This window comes from Polyodon spathula, chromosome 24 (assembly GCF_017654505.1).
Source record: "Polyodon spathula isolate WHYD16114869_AA chromosome 24, ASM1765450v1, whole genome shotgun sequence".
Taxonomy (NCBI): Eukaryota; Metazoa; Chordata; class Actinopteri; order Acipenseriformes; family Polyodontidae; genus Polyodon; species Polyodon spathula.
In genome coordinates this window covers 24,748,165-24,765,020 of record NC_054557.1, presented here as the reverse complement: position 1 = coordinate 24,765,020, position 16,856 = coordinate 24,748,165, and the positions used below count along the sequence as shown (strand labels likewise).

Below are 16,856 nucleotides of genomic sequence, written 5' to 3'. Positions count from 1 at the left end.
GCAGCATTGCTCTTGTTGGTATGTTGTAGGTGTTCTGTGTTAGACACTAATAATCTGTTCAATAAGAAATGCCTTTTTCAGTGCTGGTGCAAAATGACGTGACATTTTGTAAATGTCACCTATCATGTTTCCTCTCTAACTAATACACCCACCCCTCAGTATATTGCCCCTCGCTATACTGCGGATTCGGATATATCGCGGTCCTAGAGTTGGCTCCCAATTTTTACTGTCTAACTGTGTATGCTTTAGCTGCAATTTACATAGGCACTTAAAATTACTGTTCATTTTATTTCGTACTGCACATCACAAACAACAATATACAAAACAATTAAAAAAAAAGCATCACTATCATACTGTTATCGTATACACATGTATTGCTCCATAACACAAAGCAAATTAAATATCTACTTGCTAAAGCAGTTTTTATTTTAGCCAACAAGGGGTTCACGAGCGACAAGGCAGTGACGTCATCTCCCTAGCAACAAGTCTATATGTTGGAAAAGGATTATTTCAATGCAGCGGGTTTGTGCATTTGAGAAAGGAGAAGACTAACAAAATTAATTGCAGACTGAAGTTGATGAGAAGCAATTACTCACCGCTGTGCGAATTAAAACGTTTTGCTGTTTTTTATATGAAAAATGAGAAAAAGCAAGATTTATACTGGACCCTGACTCACCCACAAAAACGAGGATTTGCTTGTACAGTATTTATTTGTTTGCCTGTATGTTTTTCTATGGGTCTCTCCCTATATCGCCGCCCTCGATTTATATAGCAGATTTATATTGGACCCCGACACCCGTGATATATCGAGTGGGTGGTGTACTAGAAGGACCGAAGACAGAGGTCAGAGAACCACTGGCAAACTCAGACCACAACATGGTCTCATTTGAAGTGTTTTTTAAAACCCCAAAAGTAATGACTAAAGCTAAGGTTTACAATTTTAGAAAAGCAAACTATGAAGGTATGAAACAGAGACTAACAGAAGTAGATTGGAGTAAAATAGAGAAAACACCCACAGAAGAAGGATGGTTGTTCTTCAAAAATGTAGTACTAGAGGTGCAAAACAATTACATCCCTAAAGTAGACAAATCTAAATGTAAAACTAAATTGCCAAAATGATTTAATAGATCAATTTAAAAAAAAAATCAGTGAAAAAAGGCACTTTACAGAGCATTAAAAAAGGACCAAAAAGAAAGTATGCAGAAAGAGTACACAGAACTGCAAACGCAAGTCAAAAAGAAGTTAGAAAGGCCAAGAGAGAAATAGAAATGAACATTGCTAAGGGAGCTAAAACCAATTCCAAAATGTTTTTCCAATATTACAACAGCAAGAGAACATTCAAGGAGGAGATTAAATGTTTAAGAGATACAAATGGCAAAATCGTAGAGGAAGAAAAAAAAATAGCAAATATGTTAAATGATTACTTTTCACAAGTTTTTACAAAGGAAGATACTGACAACATGCCCCACATGTCATCCAGTTCCTATCCAGTTTTAAATAACTTTAGCATAACTGAGGCAGAAGTGTTAAAGGGACTAGGAGCTCTTAAAATAAACAAATCCCCTGGGCCGGATGAGATCCTCCCAGTAGTACTCAAAGAAATGAAAGAAGTAATTTACAAACCGCTAACCAAGATCATGCAGCAGTCTCTTGACACAGGGGTGGTACCAACAGACTGGAAAATTGCAAACGTAATACCGATCCACAAAAAGGGAAACAAAACTGAACCAGGTAACTACAGACCAGTAAGCCTGACTTCTATTATATGCAAACTTATGGAAACTATAATAAGATCCAAAATGGAAAATTACCTATATGGTAACAGGGTACTGGGAGACAGTCAACATGGTTTTAGGAAAGGGAGATCGTGCCTAACTAAGTTGCTTGATTTTTTTGAGGATGCAACATCGATAATGGATAATTGCAAAGCATATGACATGGTTTATTTAGATTTCCAGAAAGCTTTTGACAAAGTCCCGCACAAAAGATTAATTCTCAAACTGAACACAGTTGGGATTCAAGGAAACACATGTACATGGATTAGGGAGTGGTTAACATGTAGAAAACAGAAAGTACTGATTAGAGGAGAAACCTCAGAAGGGAGTGTGGTAACCAGTGGTGTACCACAGGGATCAGTATTAGGTCCTCTGCTATTCCTAATCTACATTAATGATTTAGATTCTGGTATAGTAAGCAAACTTGTTAAATTTGCAGACGACACAAAAGTAGGAGGAGTGGCAAACACTGTTGCAGCAGCAAAGGTCATTCAAAATGATCTAGACAAGATTCAGAACTGGGCAGACACATGGCAAATGACATTTAATAGAGAAAAGTGTAAGGTACTGCACGCAGGAAATAAAAATGTACATTATAAATATCATATGGGAGATATTGAAATTGGAGAAGGAATCTATGAAAAAGACCTAGGAGTTTTTGTTGACTCAGAAATGTCTTCATCTAGGCAATGTGGGGAAGCTATAAAAAAGGCTAACAAGATGCTCGGATACATTGTGAAAAGTGTTGAATTTAAATCAAGGGAAGTAATGTTAAAACTGTACAATGCACTTGTAAGACCTCATCTTGAATATTGTGTGCAGTTCTGGTCACCTCGCTATAAAAAAGATATTGCTGCTCTAGAAAGAGTGCAAAGAAGAGCGACCAGAATTATTCCGGGCTTAAAAGGCATGTCATATGCAGACAGGCTAAAAGAATTGAATCTGTTCAGTCTTGAACAAAGAAGACTACACGGCAACCTAATTCAAGCATTCAAAATTCTAAAAGGTATTGACAGTGTCGACCCAAGGGACTTTTTCAGCCTGAAAAAAGAAACAAGGACCAGGGGTCACAAATGGAGATTAGACAAAGGGGCATTCAGAACAGAAAATAGGAGGCACTTTTTTACACAGAGAATTGTGAGGGTCTGGAATCAACTCCCCAGTAATCTTGTTGAAGCTGACACCCTGGGATCCTTCAAGAAGCTGCTTGATGAGATTTTGGGATCAATAAGCTACTAACAACCAAACGAGCAAGATGGGCCGAATGGCCTCCTCTCGTTTGTAAACTTTCTTATGTTCTTATTCTCGCGCAGGCACAAGGGCCAAGTGACAGCATCTTGTTTAGCATTCGATTTGGTTTCGCTCAGCATTTAATGAATAAACAGAACAAGAAATAAAAAGGCTGTAACAAACAAAAAATACAGGACATGGCACATTCGCCAAAATAAAGAGACAAACAAAACGGACTACACAGACAAACACGGTGAGCTGATATTTTAACTATTATTATTATTGTTACCTCTGTCTCCAGTCCCATTCTCCATTCACCGAACACACAACCCCAAGTGAGTGAAAACATGCTGTTTTTATGCAGCTGTACCGAGACATGATTGCTAATCAATCATTCAGTTGGAGTCACGGTACAACTGCACGTGAATTAATAAAGGGCAATTCCCCGTGCTCACATATTATTACATTTTACTTGCATGTGAAGTGCTGTGCAATCCTCATGCCTAAATACAACTATACATTTTAAACACTCATGCTACACAGACCCGTTTATATCCCGTCTACCAATGACTATACACCAACATTAACACACAGCATACAACACAAAATACACACAGGGGTGGAGCACTTTGCCACACGTACATATTTAAAACAGAATAGGAACAGGTTTACATATGGGGCATGTTGTCCTTATCCTCCTTTGTAAAAACCCTTTGTGTTTACTCTCAATTGTTACAGCTTTTTGAAAAATACTGTATAATAATCAAATGGTAAAAAACAAGTCCTAGCACATCAGTGTGCATTATTATATGACCCTTGTAGTTGTGACTGTGTGTAAATGCATACATATATTTACAACAAAGCAAGATTGAGTGTGTTTAATTCAGGGAGGCGTTTCCTTCTGTTTGACTAAGGGCTTCTACTTCAAGCTCCTGCCTGGAGCTGTGTCTTTGTCTCTGATTTCTGGTTTCATTATTATTACTCTTTATTTGTCATAACAGTGCACAATTTAACATTCATGACACGTCACAAAATGCAGTTTACCTAGACTTAGCTACAGTTTACATCGGAAGTCCCTGGGCTTGTGAGAAACCAAAAAAGATATAGTGTACAATCAACACATACAAACAGCATTTATCTTATGGATATTACAACTAATAATTTTCATTACAATGCATAATAGGTTACAAATCTGTAAATATTACTGCTTCAAGCTTTTGGCTGGAGCTGTTACATTGGGTTCCCTTTCAAGTGGAATGACAACCATTACCGAATGGGAAGAGCCTCTCTGACCCATCAATCACTGAGCACAAATAAAAAAGCTGCCCTGTTGGGGCCCTGTTGTGAGGGAGAAGTCCCTCCCACCTCCTGCTGAAGAGGGACATCCTCACAGTAGCATATTGCCATTTTCTCTCTCACCTCACTGAGACAACACTAGGATTGCTTTACGCTCTCCTTGTGCTGGAACTTGGCTCTTGCATGGCAAAAAAAACTCAGGATTGAGTCCCGTGCCTGCAAAAACTAATTTGCTACAATAAGCTTCTACATATACGAGTATATTGAGATTGCTAGTCACCTTAGTCTCCTCAGGTAGATTTCTACTGAATAGAGCTGGTTTCTTTAGAGATTGGCGCTAAGCTCTTTTCTCTTTCTTCTCTCGTTTTAGTCACTTACTCCACTTGATCGCGTGAGCTATTTGTGTCGGCTGCTGTTGGGTGATCCCGCTGTCATGCGGCGGTGACCCCTACCCTAATGCAGATTGTCTCGGCTCCAGCTGCAACCCAGCTCGGCGCCGACTCCAATGCTGATTGACTTGGTTCCAGATGTAATCCAGCTCTGTGCCTACTATGCCCTCTTCGGCATTCGGGGCCGACTGCGCTCTTCCTCGGCGGCAACACTGATGCTGATTGGCGCATCCCCTCCTTGGCGCCGACACCGACACCAATTACTCGGCGCGGACCACGGTCACCAATGCCGACGGCTACTTGGCACAGACGCCTACTGCTCGGCATCGACACCCACGCTACAATGTCAGTGCGCTCTGCAGGGTCCTCCGCTGGCTTTCACCAGTGTGACCAGTTTGCAGCGAAGCTCCCAAAGGAGGATGGTGCTTGGGACCGGCTCATGCAGCCAAGGCACTGACAGGAGAGATGGACTGCTCTCCTTGTCAGCAGTTCACCAACAGAACCAGGTGCAGGAGGACAGCCCTGTCCCCATCGGACTCCCATTCTTCAGAGCGTGGAAGGGTACTGCCCAGCCCAGGGCCTCTCTCAAGGGACCTCTGGAACCCCACCTACTACAATGGCGAGGGAGCACCCCCATAGCCCTGATTCACCCTCTCCTACCCCACCACCAGTACGGAGGCATAAACACCCCTCTGTGGAATCACGGTGGACACCGCCTAGGTGACACCGTTCGAGAGGGCGTTCACCGGGCGGTAAACGCTCACAGAGGAGCTCGGTGGAGAAGCGCTTTGAAGAGCTGGCTCATGCTGTGAGAGCCCGGCAGGCCATGCTTGAGTCCTTGCTGCAAGCTCATGGTAGATTGCCCCCTGCTACCGGGCAGCCCCAGCCCCCCTACTCCTGCTCTCTGTCTCTGGCTCCACCTAGACCCCCCAAGCCCCGGCGAGCTCCCTTCACTGTCTCAAGGTTGGATGTGTCCAACCTCACCACTTCGGTCAGTCAGGCCACAGCCGGGGACTCCACTCTGACCCTCCCGCATACCTCTCAGAGGGAGGAGTTCTGTGCTCTGATACAGAACGCAACTGCTGCCACTGATGTCCCCTCGTCTGTGGAACAGGAAGTGTTGGAAAACATGGATTGAGAATTGATTAGGGGTTTGCTACGCATGTGGACTAGCAGAGCTATACTGGTGTTCTTTTCTGAAAAGAGACTAATATTGCAGATAGCAGACTGTTTGGTTCAAATTGCATGTACTGCTAACCACTGATAGAGACGATGCGTCTACAAACTGCCCAACAATGACTGCAAGCTAATGAGATAACAATGCTGTGGACTAGAAGGGAACAGGCTCTAGACTTCAGAGAGATCAAAAGAGATAATCCCACTGGCATCAAAGGGGGTCGCAAGGAGATAACAAAAGGCAGATGTATGGACCTTTTGTCTCCAGGAGTGTGAAGAATGCACTGAGTTCAGAGGTTGTCACATTAGACTACACACACACACACACACACACATACATACAGACACACACACACACACACACACTAAATTAACAGAATAAAGTGCTGTACCTTGACCATTGGTTAATGTCAGAGAAAGGGGAGGTGGACCATCTATACAGAAGGGTATTTAATGTCACGCAAACATTGTAATTTTGAGTGTTGTTTGTCCTGTACCTGGGACCAGACTCCCTGCATATTTCAATAAACCTGGCAACTGATTGAAGAAAAGGACTCTGTGCATTTTCTTGAATCTACTTACTCACCATCTATTTTTTAAGTACTTCAGGAAGGAAAGGGGAATCGTTTCCTTAAACAAAGAGGGCACCCTACACAGCATGCTCTTCCTCTCTGTGAGCACTTTTTGGAGTTGGTTCGCATTTCCTAGAACCACTCAGCATCTGCTACCTCTGTCTGTATAAGAGCGGAGTCCCTGCTTCACAACACCAGAGCCCAAGAAGCTGGCCTGTGTATGTTCCCTCCCACTGGGGACACAGCCACTGTGCTGGTGCAGGAGTCCAACTTCACCAGGGGGGATAAAGACCCTACCTGCCCTTCCAAGCCATGCAGTACAACTGATGCAATTCGGGAAAGCATGTGCTTCAGCAGTGTTGTTGGTGAGGGTGGCGAACGCCATGTCCATCTTGGTGCTCTACAAGTCGCAGTTAGCGGCAAGACTGCAGGAGTGGGCAACGGAGACAGATGCGGGGGAGCTTCAGGCGGTGAGAGGAGCGATGACTGTCCTGATGGGGGAGCTAGGTCAGTCATCAGGGAGGTCTCTGGTGGCGCTAGTGGCCGCCCGCCGACATCTTTGGCTGACCAATTCCAAAGTTGTGGAGATGGAGAAGGCTGCGTTACTGGATGCCCCAATGTGGACGTGAGCCTTGAGAGGGCCCACAAGGCCGCGGAGGTTGCTTCAAAGTTCTCGCGCCTTCCTCCCTATCGTCAGCACCCTGGCCTTCCCAGTCTGCTGGGGCAGCTAGGTCTGAACGCCGCCCTCCACCTCTAGCCAAGCAAGCAGACAGAGGGAAAGGGTAACCGGTTCTCCGGCTGGAGACCAAGGTTGAGGCCTAAAAAAGATGTGCCCTCTCCTAAGCTCCAGCTGCCACCTTCCCCCCTCACAACCGGACTGACCACTGGACACAACCCATGGCAAGGCTGCACCCAGAACTCCTGGGTGCTTACGACAATGAGACATGTTACGCTCTGCAATTCCGCTTAGGCCCACCACCCTTCAAGGGTGTGCTCTGCCATCGTCGAATCAGCATGCGCAATTCTTCTTCAACAGGAGATCGCCAGTCAAACCCAAGCAATGCCCTAAGCCGGTCGACTTTTTCACATCGATCGACCTGCAAGATGCCTACTTCCATGTCCCGATCCCTCCCGCGAACAGAAAATATCTGCGCTTCGCCTTTCAAGGCAACGCATAAGAATTCTGCTGTCTTTTGGCCTCTCGCTGGCGCCCCACACGTTTTCCAAGTACATGGATGCAGCACTGGCTCCACTCAGGCTGCGGGGTATTCGGATCTTGAACTACCTGGACGATTTGCTAGTTTGCGCGCATTCCAAAGCACGCACTGAGGCGCACACCAGACAAGTCACAGATCATGTGACAAAGTTAAGGCTCTCCATACATAGAACAACTTCGTACCGTCTCAGTCCACAGTGTTCCTGGGGATCAAACTGAACTCTGTGAGCATGCTTGCCTTACTGTCAGAAGACAGGATTCAGTCGTTGGAAGTCACGCTGTCCCAATTCAGGGAATTCCACAGGTCAAAACTTTTCAAAAGTTGTTGGGGCTGATGGCAGTCGCCTCGAGAATCCTTCCCCTAAGGTTTCTGAGAATGCGCCCACTTCAAGCTTGCATGAATGGGCTCAAGATACACCCGGGCTGCGATCCACTCCGGCTGGTGTGAATTTCCAGACAGTGCCGGAAGACACTAGAGTGGTGGCTCTGCCCTGGCAATCTTCACCTCCGATCTCCCCTCTGCTCCTCCCACGAAGGGAAGTTGTCACTACGCCTGGGCTGGGATGTGGTCTGGAATGGGAGGGGAATACGAAGTTAGTGGAGTGGACCTTGGCATCAAGCACATATAAATGCCCAAGAACTGCAAGCAGTAGCCCTAGCACTTTCTAATTTTTTTCCAGCAGTTAGCGCACAAACACGTGGTGGTCTGGACGGACAACACGACAGTGGTGGCCTGCGCTCACCTGGCCTTCTGTCTTGGACACACAGAAACTTCCGTTCCATCAGGGCAGTCCACCTACATGGTGTGGCCAATAGAGCAGCAGACCTGAGACAAGAGGAGCTCCAGACAGCTTGGAGTGGAGACTGCACCCTCAGGTTGTGAAACAAATTTGGGAGAGGTCTTGTACAGTACAAGTCGAACTCTTCGCTACAACCAAGTCTACTCATTGCCTCCTCTGGTTCTCTATGGAGAGAAAAGGGGGTCCCCTGGGAGTAGACGCGCTAGCTCACACCTGCCACAGGAGGTCTGCTTGCGTTCCCTTGGCTACCGCTACTGCCCCAGACAGTAGAGAGGATCAGGGTGGAGAAAGCCCAGGTTTTTCTGGTCGCACCCAGATAGCAGAGGTGCCCCTGGTTTGCTCTCTTCTCCAAAATGTTGTGGGGCCAACCGTGGCAGCTCCCGCTCTGCAAGGACCTCCTGAGCCAAACGGGGGGGGGGGTTATTGTGGCACCCGAACTTGGCCCAGCTCCAACTTTGGGTTTGGTCGTTGAACGGAGCGGTCTGTCCAGACAAGGACTGCCAGACAGAATGGTAGAGACACTACAGTCTGCTAGGGCAGCTAGCACCAGAGCCCAATATTCGTATAAATGGAAGGTTTTCCAAAACTGGTGCATTTCTGGGGGTCATGACCCTGTGACTTGCCCTATTGAGACAATTCTAACCTTCTTAGAAAACCTGTTTGATGCGGGAAAATCTGCATCTACTCTGAAAGTCTACTTGGCAGCAATATCGGTGTGCCACGAAAAAACAGACTCTGTGTCTGCTGGGGCACACTTCCTGGCAGTGCAATTTCTTAAAGGGGCACAGAGGCTTCATCCTCCGATGAAAAGCGTGGTACCTAAGTGGGATCTGGAGCTGGTGCTGGGGGTCCTCACTGGTCCCCCATTTGAGCCCATGGCCTCAGCAGAGCTGCGCCCTGTTTCCCTCAAAGTGGCGTTTTTGTTAGCCATTATGTCTGCCAGAAGAGTAAGTGAGCTTCATGTGCTGTACATTGATGACACCTGTATGGCTTTCACTGGTAATGACTCACGGGTAACATTAAGAACTAACCCGGCCTTTTTTCCAAAGGTGGTCTCTTCATTCCATATTAACCAAACAGTGGTTTTGGAAGCTTTCAGACCTTCCCCTGCATGAGTCAGAGGAGGATTGCAGACAGCACGTGCTTTGCCTGGTCCGGGGACTGCGCTGTTACCTGGATAGGACAGCATCCTGGAGACAGTCCAACAAGGTGTTTGTCTGCTATGGGTCATGCTCTAGAGGTCAAGCCCTTTTAGCACCCTGGGTGTTGGATGCCATACGCTTGGCATATGAACAGACAGACTCCCCCATGCCGGGGGACATTACGGCCCATTCGACCAGGGGCCAAGCGACTTCTTGGGTTGTCTTCCATGGCACCTCCTTGGATGAGCTTTGCAATGCTGCTACCTGTACAGGTAGTCAGACATTTGCACGTTTTTACTGCCTTGATGTTGCAAACCGAGCGAGGCCCTCCCTGGGCTCTAGGGTGCTGCAGGATGTATGCATCATTAGGCATCATGATAGCTCTGGAGGCTATCGCCGTGGGGCTGAACTATCGGTAATCTGGAGCCACGACAGCTTTGGTTGTCATTTCACTTGAAAGGGAACTGTAGGTTATTACCATAACCCTGGTTCCCTGAAAAGAATGACAACCATTACCCTTCGAGGTCATGTCCCCAGCTGACCTTCGATTTCGAAAATTGCGATATGCTACTGTGAGGACGTCCCTCTTCAGCAGGAGGTGGGAGGGACTTCCCCCTCACAGAAGGGCCTTGATAGGGCAGCTTTTTTATATGTACTCAGTGATTGGTGGGGTCAGAGAGGCTCTTCCCATTCGGTAATGGTTGACATTCTTTCAGGGAGCCCAGGTTATGGTAATAACCTAACGTTTTATATTCTCATTAATTAACCATGGGAACAGCTTACTCCACGAGGTATATGTAATGTGCTGCATTGACCCATGTTTCAATGAATTGAGTTCACAGGCGCACCACTGTGCAATGTGTTTGATTTTAGTTTGTTTCTCTTTTCTGTTACAAACCACAACATAATTGTAGTAACGTTATTGCTTTCTGTGAAACTGCCACAATGTCGACTTCTGAGGCTGGGGGTGGTGATAGTGCTGGGGCAATGGAGCTGTCTGTCTGTCTGAATTCAGTGTCTCTGAAAGAAAATGGATGGACTGCATTAGAGAGCAAGGTGAAGCTGTCTTTCTATCTGGCTCCTGTTTGTCTGTCACTCTTACCTTGTCTGATGAACTCCACACAACGGGAACCTGCCGGTTTCCATGTTGTTGGGGAGTTGTTGGAGAAAGAACCAGATCTCTTTCCCAAAGGTCCTTTTTATAGTCCTTATTGGCGATAATAGCATGCTCCTCCTCCAAAAAATCCACCAGATATCCACGTCAGGTTGTCCAAATTTCTCTTGCATGTTCTTGGGTAAGGACTACGTGCGTTGCGCGTTTGTTAGTTTTTGATAGTTAAAAATAAATAAATAAATTATAGGTCTAGTTCCCCTTTTTTTCTCCCTTTCCTGTCTGTTACTCCTACTCTCAAGGAAGTTCCTTCCCCTTTGGTGGTTCACCATTCCGAGAAAGGTCGGTCTACACCCTCTACCTCTAAAAGAGCAGGTAGCCCCAGAGAACAGCGGAGTTCTGGAGTTTCTCCTCCCAGGAAAAGCACGAGAAAGTCAACTCATTCCCGCAGCAGCCGAGAGAGAGACGTATCGGCGAAATCAGCTACCGCCATTACGGAAGCTCCAGTAGCAAAGGCTCAACCACCCATTAGACAGTCACATGTGCCTAAAGATCTTTTCTTTCAATGGTTAAAGAATATGAGTAGTCTAAACAAGCACAGCTTCTCCAGCCCCCGGAAGTTCACAGGAGCGATACTTTCCAGATGCCCCCACCCTAGGAGAGGATGAATTCATCGATTCCACCCCCGAGGGTGACCTTTGTGAGTATTCAGGCAGCCCCTCTCCTATATACACAGATGCAGATGCTGTGTTGAGAAGGATTTCATCCTCTCTCAAAATACAAACCCAGACCTGTGCAGATCAGGAGACTTCCTTGGATGCAAGCGATAGAAAAGCCTTTGGGGCATTCCCCTTTCATGAGGCGTCTGGAGACCTGTTGATGCTATTTGGCAAAAACCTGCTGCTTCTGACCCATGCCTGCCCAAAGTAGATAAATTCTGCCGCGTACCAATGGATCATAAAAACCACCTTTTCAAAAAACCTGGGCTACACCAACTACAGGTATGTCTTCTAGGTCTGTTTCTTTTAGTGTGTCTGATAAAAAAAAAAAAAAAAAGGAGAACTTCTTGAAAAAAGATTACTCTGCCTCCACATGCAGCATGCAGATCAATAATTATCAGATCCATGCAGCTAAATACCAACATTATGCTGCGGAACCAGCAGTCTACAGTTTTACAATCACCTACGCCTGAAAATCTAGAAGTTGCCATGCAGCTACCAGAAGAAGGAAAGAACACTGCCAAACTTCAACTGCAAGCTGCATGTGATACCATTGATACAAACACCAGAGCCGTAGCTAATGTCATCTCTGCAAGGCGGTGCATGCACTCTATCTGCGGACACCCAGACAAAAAAATTGGAGCTACCCTGTCAAGGTTTTTATTTGGCACCAACCTTAAGGATTTCTTGTCTGACATGAAAGAGGCAAGACAGGCGATTAGATCGTGCTCTACTACAGGGAGAGGTGCACCATGCAACAGGTTTTTTTTTTTCAACAAGCAGAGATCATTCAAAAACCAGCCACCTCAACCATGGTTCAACAGGCAGGGCCACTTTCAGCATCCCCAGGATTTCCGACCACGTAGAATAGGACGTGGCTATTATAAAGAGACAAATAGACTCTCTACCTCCTCCTGACATTTTTCTCAACCTTCCAGCACTTCCACACAATTACATCAGACCCCTGGATCCTGGGGCTTATTCAACAGGGTTACAGGATTCCGTTCCAGGTTTTACCACCATCAACAGGCATCATTCAGACGGTTTTAGATTGGTCAAGTCTAAAGGGTATCTGCCTGCAGAAGGAAATATCAAATATGCTGCATTCCCATGCCATAGAAGAGGTCCCCTTATCTTCTCAGACCCATGGTCATTATTCAAGGTACTTCTTGATAAGAAAGAAAAACAGGAAATTCAGACCAATTCTAGACCTCAGGAACCTCTTCATTCTTTCAGAAAAATTCAAGATGGTTTCTTTAGCCATTGTCATCAAGGCAGTTCAACCAGGGGACTGGTTGATTTCCATAGATCTCAAAGATGCCTACTTCCATCTGCCTATACACAAGGAATACAGAAGATATCTCAGATTCTCCATCAAAAACCGCCAATTCCAGTTCAAAGTCCTAACCTTTAAAATCTCCACAGCCCCCAGAGTCTTTACCAAGGTAATGGCGGTGGTGACTGCACACCTTCGGGACATGGAAATCCACGTCTATCTATATATAGACGATTGGCTGGTAAGAGCTCCTTCCAGAGAGAAGGCTTTGGAGCACAAGGACAAGGTTTAACACCTTTTTCAGGACTGGTCAACAAAGAAAAGTCATCTCTCATCCCTACACAGTCTTTAATCTTCCTGGAAACACAGTTCAATACAATATCAGGAAGAGTTTACCTCACAGAAGAAAGAGTTGCCACAATCCGACACATGGCAAAACATTTTAAGGTAGGAACCAGGATAACAGATCGTTCCTATCAGCAGTTTCTGGAGCACATTGCAGCATCAGTCTTCCTTGTAAGAGACACGGCATTATGTATGAGACACACACAAAGATACCTCCTTTTTTCATGGAATCATATTCTGCCAGAATCCCACCGCATCAGGGTCTACCCAGAAGCAGCCACAGAAGCCAGATGGTGGCAGTTTTCACCACAAGTAGGTATGGGAATGCCACTATCTCCACATCCACCTACTCTCCATCTATATACAGACCTGTCGGGGTGGAGAACTCAACAAGCAGACGCTCAGGTCCAGGGTATGTGGTCACCAAAACAAAAATCTTGCCACATAAATTATTTGGAACTCTTAGCAATCTCCCTGGCACTAAGGCATTTCACCCCAATATTAAAACAAGATAGTACTGATCCTCACAGACAGCACCACAGCAGTAAAATACATAAACCATCAGGGAGGCACAAAATCAAGGGACCTCTGCACTCTAGCCATGAACACCTGGAACTTGTGCAGAACACTGGACATCTCTATAAGGGCATCTTATTTACCAGGACTTGACAACAGTGTGGCAGACCTATTCAGCAGGGTAAGTTCACCCCATGAATGGAGGATCTGGCCAGATATACTGGAGGGGGTATTCAGTAAACTAGGTCACCCAAAAATTGACCTGTTTGCAACAGCAGAAAATGCCCAGCTACCACTCTTTTGCTACCTGGAGATTCTACAGCTAACCAAGACAAGACCCATCCACTTTCCACACAACCCTGATCAGTTATCTGAAAAAGGGGAAATTACTTCAGCACAATCCAGCACTTTTTTCAACTTGCTGCTTGGAGGTTGAACAGCAACAATTGAAGGAAAAGGGGCTATCGGAGCAGGTGGTAAATGTTTTACTCGCTTCAAGGAAACCTTCCACCTTTCAAGCCTACTCAGGTAAATTGAGGGAGTTTGTCTCCTGGTGCAAATCAAAATCCTTGCACCATTCAAACATTCCCCTTGTGGACTTTCTATCTTACCTTACTCACTTATTCTATAAAGGTCTCTCGGTGTCCTTATTAAAGTACATGTTGCTGCAATCTCTAGCATTTTACCTGGCTGGGATAATCACCAGGTGGGGTCCCATCCATTAGTTACCAGATTTATTAAAGGGGTGAACCATCTAAACGCCCAGAGTAAACATTTTTCCCCAATGGAGCCTCAGTCTAGTACTTAACAAGCTCTTGGGTCCTCCCTTTGAGGCCTTGGCAACTTGTGACATGAAATACCTGACATGGAAAACAGCATTCCTGATGGCAGTGACATCTGCAAGAAGGGTAAGCGAGCTCCAAGCACTGGTTATTGGCGCACCATATTTTCAGTCCTTTAAGGACGGGATTGTGTGCAGAACTAATCCCCAATTCTTACCAAAAGTAATTGATTTCTATATAAATCAAACCATAACATTTCCAGATTTCTACCCAAATCCTCACAAATCAAAAGAAGCAGCTAGACGTCATGTTATAAATGTCAGAAGAGCCCTAAACTTCTATATCCACAGGACTATCGGTAGCAGACCATCAGGGCAACTTCTTATCTTCTTTAATTCACCTGACAAGGGGAAACCTGTCTCTAAACAGATGATATCACGCTGGATAACATCATGCATTGAGTTGTACTACAGGCTTGACAGTAAGTTCCAAAACCCATTAAAGCAGTCTATAAGGGGAGTGGTTACTACTTGGGCAAAATTAAAATCCTTTTCGATTCAGGACATTTGCAATGCCACCACTTGGGCATCTTTAGACACTTTCATCAAACACTATAACTGCAATGTTTCTTGCTCTTAATCTAACTTTGCTCATTCAATTTTTACTGTGGTTTCTTCTACCAACATCTAACCTACCACCCTTCAGTCTACATTCTTTAGTATAGTTCACGTTGTGTGGAGTTCATCAGACAAGGTAAGAATACGAAGATTACTTGTAATATGGTTTCTTCATTGGATGATGAACTCCACACACATATACCCCACCCTCCTGTTCCCCCTCTTTCTCATTTTTGGTTTGTTTACTTTATTGAAATTCAGACACTTGATGTGGATATGAGGTGGATTTTGTGGAGGAAGAGCACGCTATTCACGCCAGTAAAGATTACACTATGTAACACAATTTTTGTTCCTGGGTAGTAAGTGTTATTTCCTAATTGCTTATGCCTCAAAAGTGTAGAAAATGGCTATTATTCCCCACAAACTTTGCTTTTGTGATCAGGACAGTGATATTTCAAAATATCACTATTTCCAATGGGAAAACGGGCAAATGTGTGTCTTTTCGTTCACATAGTCAGAAAAAAACAACATATGAATCCAAATTAACATGTATTTACACTAAAGTAATACAAAAATGACTACAAAAGATTTAGAAGTGAGTAGTTTTTCAAGATTTATGATTATACTGTAATTTTTTTTTTGTGTTTTCTGCTGACTTTTCTACTGTCCTTTAAAAATTCACTTGATACCCTTTTAAAGCTTTTTATGTATCTCAATCACAACTGAGAAACGTGTTAATAGTGTCATTGATTTAATATACAGGGTTTTTCTTTGAAACAACATGGGCTTTTAAATCGTGAGTCCTACTTTTTCATTGCAAAGCAGAAGCGACATCTCTTTATAATGTAGTCATGCAGAACGATTGTAATAGTGTGTCCAGCATAACATACTTTCTTGTCTTGATAGCTTTAATAAAGATTAGTTGTTATTAACATGTTGCGATCTTGTTTGTTCTGCTTGTTAATTTTAAAATTAAAAAGCCAATTTAGTTGTCTCATAGAAAAAAGTTATTTAAAGCAATGTTACTGTTAACACTTTTCTCAGTTGTGGTTGAGATACACAAATCGCTTAACAGGTATCAGTTTAATTCTTAAAGGAGAGTAGAAAAGTCGGGGTAAAGCACTGAAGATCAGAAGTTATTATGTTATAAGAAGTGCCTGTCTGTTTGTCTTTTTGTACGTATATCACACATTACCAATATCTAGAGAACCGGTTGTGTGACTGTGTTTGTTGTGTGATGGTGTGTTTGTTGTGTGACGGTGTGTTTGTTGTGTGACGGTGTGTTTGTTGTGTGACAGTGTTTGACTTTTTGTGTGATGGTGTGTTTGTTGTGTTGTGTGACGGTGTGTTTGCTACGTTGTGTGATGGTGTGTTTGTTGTGTTGCTGTGTTTTGTGACATAAGAACATAAAGTTTACAAATGAGAGGAGACCATTCTGCCCATCTTGCTTGTTTGGTTGTTAGTAGGTTATTGATCACAGAATCTCATCAAGGAGCGTCTTGAAAGCTGGGTGTACTGGGGAGTTGGTGCCAGAATTCTCTGTGTAAAAAACTGCCTCCTATTTTCTGTTCTGAATGTCCCTTTGTCTAATCTCCATTTGTGACCTCTAATTGTTTCTTTTTTCAGTTTGAAAAAGTCCCTTGCGTCGACATTGTCAGTACCTTCTAGAATTTTGAATGCTTGCATCAGGTCGTCGCGTAGTCTTCTTTGTTCAAGACTGAATAGATTCAATTATTTAGCCTGTCTGCATATGACAAGCCTTTTAAACCTGGAATAATTCTGTTCGCTGTTCTTTGCACTCTTTCTAGAGCAGCAATATCCTTTTTGTAGCGAGGTGAGCAGAACTGAACACAATATTCTAGATGAGGTCTTACTAATTCATTGTACAGTTTGA

The 16,856-nt window shown here is 44.5% G+C and overlaps 1 protein-coding gene across 2 annotated transcripts in view; it reads left to right on the top strand.

Annotated features, from left to right (window-relative positions):
• ulk3 (unc-51 like kinase 3) overlaps positions 1–16,856 on the top strand; it is a 92,623-nt gene that overhangs the window by 24,175 nt on the left and 51,592 nt on the right. The window lies entirely within an intron of this gene.